Source organism: Podarcis muralis, chromosome 7 (genome assembly GCF_964188315.1).
Source record: "Podarcis muralis chromosome 7, rPodMur119.hap1.1, whole genome shotgun sequence".
Lineage (NCBI taxonomy): Eukaryota > Metazoa > Chordata > Lepidosauria > Squamata > Lacertidae > Podarcis > Podarcis muralis.
In genome coordinates, this window is record NC_135661.1 from 52,779,781 (window position 1) to 52,786,350 (window position 6,570).

Sequence of the window (6,570 nt, forward strand, 5' to 3'; positions counted from 1 at the left end):
GGTCCCATCACTAGTACACGCGCGTACTGGTGCTCGTGTCGGAGAAAGTAGGGCTGGGGGGGGGGGGCAGAAGTCCAGCGCCCCCTCCTCACTCATTCAGGAGAGAGGGGAGGAGGAGGGCTCCCTGCCCTAAATACACCGTGGAGCTGGCGCGCTACATCGTTGTTACAATTTGCTGTTATATTGTGAGATTATTGGCGTTCGTGCTCCTTCGCTGGGAGGTTTTTAAGCAGAGGTTGAATGGCCATCGGTCAAACCTACAATGACATGATTCTATGTTAATACTTTGTTTCTTATACCCCGCTTATACTGCTATCGCGACTAGTTTTATTATTGTTAATATATTACTAAGTAGAAATCATGGAAGGTACTCCAAAGGTCATCTAGCCGAACCCCATGCCGATGTAGGTGAGGCATATTTGGCATCCGAGGCTGCAATCCTAATCCCATTTAACTGGGAGCAAGCCCCATGAGATGGTGAAACGAGGTGTAGTAGACGACCATCCCAAATTACCAAGTGTGCCGTCCTTCGCTGAGACGGATGCCTTTTACTTCTTAGGAAGCAAGTTTGGGATGGGTCTTCTGCAGCCCTAACAGCCCCGCTAATTCAGCAGCTTCAACACACGCAAATAAGTTGCGCGCGCCCTCGGCCCGATCCGATTAGTATTTGGTCAGAAGTCAGTTCCGCTGATTTCAGTGGAGCTTTTTCTTCGCCTGACATTTGCAGCCGGAACATTGGATCCGTCGCAAGGCTAATGCTATGCAAGCCACACTGGAGCGTGAACTTCGAATATGCAAGACGGGGAAAAACCCCCGTTGAGATCAATAAGTTTAGACGTGGGTGTAGCCAGGATTTATGTTAGGGGGCGGAACCGAGCTATCTGCTACGCGGTTGGTCACTTAGTTAAGTATTTTTATTTATTTACTTGATGGGGGGCAGCTTCCGTCCCCTGCACACACATCCCTGGCTAAGCCCATGGGGTTAGACACCACCTAAGTCTGCGTACTTTAGGGAGTGTGTTCCACACATCGCATTGGGAAGTTGTATTGCACAAACGCCTAAGCTGCGTTAGACCAGAAATCAGCCGTTTGGGAGTTATAAGCGGTATATACATACAGAAGGCGATAAAGAAGTATCTAATAAGGACAGGCTGATTTGGTAGTAAACGTAGGATCGGGTTGCCCGATTGCAGTTCCAGCGCGCATCAGCTGCGAAGAAAGAAGCTACATCGAAATCACTGGGTTTTACTTCTGAGTAAACATGCATGAGGTCGGACTAGAAGGTGTGTGCTGACCGGGGAAGAGACTCTTAAGTTGCTGCTGGTTGCAGATAAAGGAGAAAAGGAAGAGGGTGGAGTTGAGTCATTTGAGCCCCCCCCCCCCCCTCGCCGCCGCACAAACTCACACATAAAGCTCTCACACACAGTCGCCTTGTCTCGCTGGTTTCCGGCTTCCTGCCTGCAACGGGCAGAAGGCAGTAGCAAAGCAGCAGCTTTGAGTCCTGGGAGCTGCTGTTAGGCAGAGGTCCAGACGGCTCAGCCGAAACGCCTTGCCTGCATCCATGATAATGCTACCTGTCCTTGTTACCCTGAGGGCAGCAGGAAAGCAAAACATTGTATGCAGTGGAGGAAAAATAAAGTCACAAAATCACAGTACAGTAATCTCTTCAGTAGTACAGATCAAGTCCCCCAAGTCAGGAGTGCAGCTGTCAAACTCAGCACATCATTCTAACCAACCAGTCAAGGGCCTCCTGGAAACTTGCATGAACAGGACAAAGGTGTAGGAAAGTCATCCTGTCTTTGGCCCATAGAGCTTCTGAATAAGGAAGCGCTATTCTTTTATCAAGGTTGGCGAATGGGTATACTCACCCTGAGAAGGAATTGTGTTTCCCCTGCAGCATAAGTGCTGAAGAAATGTGCCTCTCTAACATCAGAGATGTTTTAATCTCTTTTTTTAACTGTTGATTTTAACTGTTTTTAAATACTTTTAATACTTGTTTTAACTGTGTATTGATAATTTTAATACTTTTTGTAACTTGCTTATAGGTTTTGTTACAATCAAGCAGTATATACAAATAAAATTATGTGTTATATTTGGAGAAATTAAGCCTAAAATGCTGAGTGTTCATGAGAACTTGCTTTTTAAAAATTTGCAGACTTTACATGGAAAAGTGTATTATGCAATGCAGTTCTCCAGACAAGTAATTAAAAAAAAATCACATAGTAAGGTAAAGTGTGCACAAGCATGCATGCATTAGAGAAAATGACATACAAAAAAATGCATTATACGTGGGGGAAATGACTTCTGAAAAAGTATACTGGCAACTGCATACAAACAGGTGTGTGTCAGGATAAATTTGCAGTAAAATGGTGACAAATTTTCACGAGGACTTAAAAATCAACCCTGCAAACTGATGTGAAAATGTGGGGAACTGAAGATGGGAAAAATTAGAATCTGAGAGAAACCAAACCTGGCAGATCTGCCCATCTCTAATGGTGAGTCGGCCCCAGGGAATTTCTCTGATAGTGATCTTCCTTGGGCAGAGTCTCTGCTTGCATCTGACTCGGCAGGCCTTGTTCCTCTGACTGATGACAGGGGTCAGGATGTGTTTCCTCTCTCTCCAGGGCAACTGGCAGCTGGAGCAGAGTGTGGCAGGGAACTCCCTGCAGCTGCCCCTCTTGATGGATGGAGCCAGCCTGCTCTTCCCCTTGTCATGATGTTCTCCCTAGGAAGTGGTGGGAGCGTTCTGATTTGCCACCAGGGACATTATATGAGGTTGCAGCAAGCAATTGTTACCCTACATTTCTGATGCATAAGAATATAAGAAGAGCCTGCTTGACCAGCCCAATGGCCCATCCTGTTCTCACAGTGGCCAACTAGATGCCTGAGGGGAACCAGCAAGTAGGACCCAAGCACAAGAGCACTCTGCTCTCCTGTGATTTCCAGTGACTGGTATTCGGAGGAATAACACCTCTGACAGTTGCCATCATGGCTAGGAGCCATTGAGAGCCTTGTCCTCCATGAATTTGTTGAATCCTCTTTTAAAGCCATCTAAGTTGGTGGCCACCACAACCTCTTATGGGAAGGAGTTCCATAGTATAACTGCACTGCCTATGACTTTGCTTATAGGAAAAAAATTGGATGTGTCGGGGGGAGCAGATTTGTCACACAAGAACAACAAATCACATTTCAGTGGCTCCTCCCAGGCTTTGGAACTCCCTTCTGAGAGAGGCTAGAAGGGCTCCCAGATGGGCTCCCTCTTTGTCTTTCCATCGGCAGGTAAAGCCTATTTTATTCCAGCAGGCTGCTGAGAATTGACTGCCTATAAGGAAAGGGCTCTTTACATTGTCCTGTACTGTTTTTTAATACTGTATTTTAATAGATATGTTCTTTTTACATTGTTTAATTCTTTTTAGCCATAACTTTTTATATGTTATTAGCTATGTGTGTTTTATTTGTATCTGTTTCCATTTTTGTGAACCACCTTGAGTCCAGGTTCTGGGAAAAGGACAGGATAACAATATTGATGAAGATAATAAAACAATAATAAAAACAACAACTTTAATTGTATAACCTGAATTTACCTGTTCGTGATTAAATCACTCTCTAAGAGAGTAGCAGTGTGGAAGCTCCATTTATTACTTTTTCTTTCAAAAAAAGAATATTAGGCTGAAAACCCAACTCCACTTACCTGGGAGAAATCTCCATTGAGTTCAATAGGACATATTTCTGGGTAGACATGGTTAGAACTGCAGCCCAAATCTAGCAGGTTTAGATGAACCAGACAGAAGAGTGAATGAGTTGGGGAAGGATGGCCTAATCCAAGCTTCTGTGGGAGTATGCATAAAAACTCACACCCTTCAACCTTGCAGCGCAAGGAATGGGGATACAACTTGCACATTTGGCAAAAATACTTGTGTGAAACAAGACCCTGTGAATGATGTGGCATATGAAGAGGGTGTGTGGACTGAGGAGAGGTCCAAGGGCCAGATAGAGAGGTATGGAGGGCCGTATTTTGTCCTCAGGCACAATATTCAGGCACAATATTCCAGAATTCTTCTGGGTAATGCTTCCTTTCTCTACTTTAGCCCTGTCAGGCAAACACGAGTTCAGGAATATTGCACTGACCTCGTAGTGTGTCATGCTGGCCACAGCCAGCAATTGAGGACATTTGGTAAACACAAATGCATTTCCCTTGAAGTTCACCCATACTCAGAATTTGCTCCTTATTATGAATAATGAGTATTTTTAAAAACACATATAGATGTGTCCAATCTTTCTGGGATCAATGTTACCTGCCAGCAGTAGGCATCTGCACAAGATCAGCCAAAGTCTTTCATCCTGGAGATCCAACCAGACCTTTATCACCAGTAATCCTCCCACCCTATGTATGATCCCCTCCAATTTGCATCGTTTACTACATTTAACATTGTCTCTGCATAATGGTAGCAAACACTTGTGCCATTGACAAAAACAGGATTTTCTGCTTGCCTAGTAATTTGCTACTGGTTGATTTGGCACATTCCCGATTTAACCCAGGGACAATGGACATGATCCAGAGCCCAGCAGGTATCTGGAGTGTCACCTCTAGTACAGTGGTACCTCAGTTTAAGAACAGCCCTGTTTACGAACTATTCGGTTTACGAACTCCGCAAAACCGGAAGTAGTGTCCTGGTTTGCAAAATTTACCCTTGTCTAAGAATGGAAGCTGAATGGTGGAAGGGCACCGGTGGCTGGAGGCCTCATTAGGGAAAGCGTGCCTCGGTTTAAGAATGGATTTGGTTAACGAACGGAAATCCGGAATGGATTAAGTTCGTAAACCAAGGCATATGTATGTGGCAAATGAAGCTTGTGTCCATGCCATTGCCAGCAAAAGCCTCCTTGTGGCATGTGTTGTTCTGTGTTTATAAAACACAGCCAGCATTTCGTTGGAGGGCCAATACAACTCCTCTTGTATGCACATTCTTTTCAGTTATTCTTCTCTACTCCGCAGAAAGGGAATGAGCCCATCAGAACAAAAAGCAAATATGGGAGCAATCCTATAGCAAGATCCACCAGGATGTTCAGGGCTAGGGACCTGAAATCCAAATGTTTTCCAGGATTGTGCCATTCTGTTTAAGTAAACCAGATCAATAGATTGGGATGCTCACTGTAAGGAAGAGCAGCATTAAAAACACATGTCAGTTTTATGTAGTTCTTGCTTCTAAGAAAGAGAATAAAAAGGTAAAGGTACCCCTGCCCGTACGGGCCAGTCTTGACAGACTCTAGGGTTGTGCGCCCATCTCACTTAAGAGGCCTGGGGCCAGCGCTGTCCGGAGACACTTCCGGGTCACGTGGCCAGCGTGACGAAGCTGCTATGGCAAGCCAGAGCCGCACACGGAAACACCGTTTACCTTCCCGCCAGTAAGCGGTCCCTATTTATCTACTTGCACCCAGGGGTGCTTTCGAACTGCTAGGTTGGCAGGCGCTGGGACCGAGAAGCGGGAGCGCACCCCGCCGCGGGGATTCGAACCGCTGACCTTTCGATCGGCAAGCCCTAGGCGCTGAGGCTTTTACCCACAGCGCCACCCGTGTCTCAAGAAAGAGAATAGGAACTTTTAAAAATGTAACAACATAATTACCCTTTAAATACCCTTTAAAAAAAAGCTGTTTTAACACCCTGTCTTAAATTTTGAACTGATTTTATCAAAGTAACTGTGAGTACATGCTTTAATGATGAGTAAAAATGTATACATTTTTATACAGTACCTAAAGAGCTTATAATGTGGGTGATGACCAGATGCTTGGACTATCTTGTGGCAAGTGCCACTAGGTGGCGCTGTGTGTAATATGTTCACTATCTGAGTATCTGAACAAGTCCTTGTTCATGTAGCGATCCAAGGAGAAAGCCTAAGAAACCAGCTTGAGAGGTGGGGTGGGATTTTTATTTATTTGTTTGTTTATTCTGAAAAACCTTCTGCTTTCTGATCACCGATTCCAGCTCCCCACTCTCAGAGTTCAGCAGCATTCACTGAAGCCTGGGGGGAAACTGAGATCAGGCCTTCATCAGAGAAGCTGTTTAGACAGACAGACACCAGCACCTTGGTTCAATGCAAAAGGCTTGCTTGCTTGCTTATTTATTTCAGACAAACTGATCCCAAGGAAGATGTTGATTTCATGCTTTTTAGTTTTGAGGAATCCACCTAGACTCATTCATAGGTGAGGCAGATTCACTGCCAGCATAAAAGGGAAAAGGAAGCTCCCTTTTATCAAGTCAGATCCCTGGTCCATTTAACTATGTACTGTCCACACTGACAGTTGTTATCCAGGGTTTCAAGCAGTCTTTACAGCTGTACCCAGAGATGCTGGAGATTAAACGTGGTCCTTCTGCAAGAAAAGCAGGTGCTCTCCCAATGAACTTCCTTGCATTTAACACCTGGTGCTTGTACAACGCCTAATGGACCATTGATCTGGCCAAAAAAACACAACTTATGGCTTTTGTAATTTTTGCCTTTACTAAATTCATTTCCACAAAGTGTGTATGTGGTTGTTTGTGTATAACAGCCAATCTTCCTGGTAGTTATTTTTGAC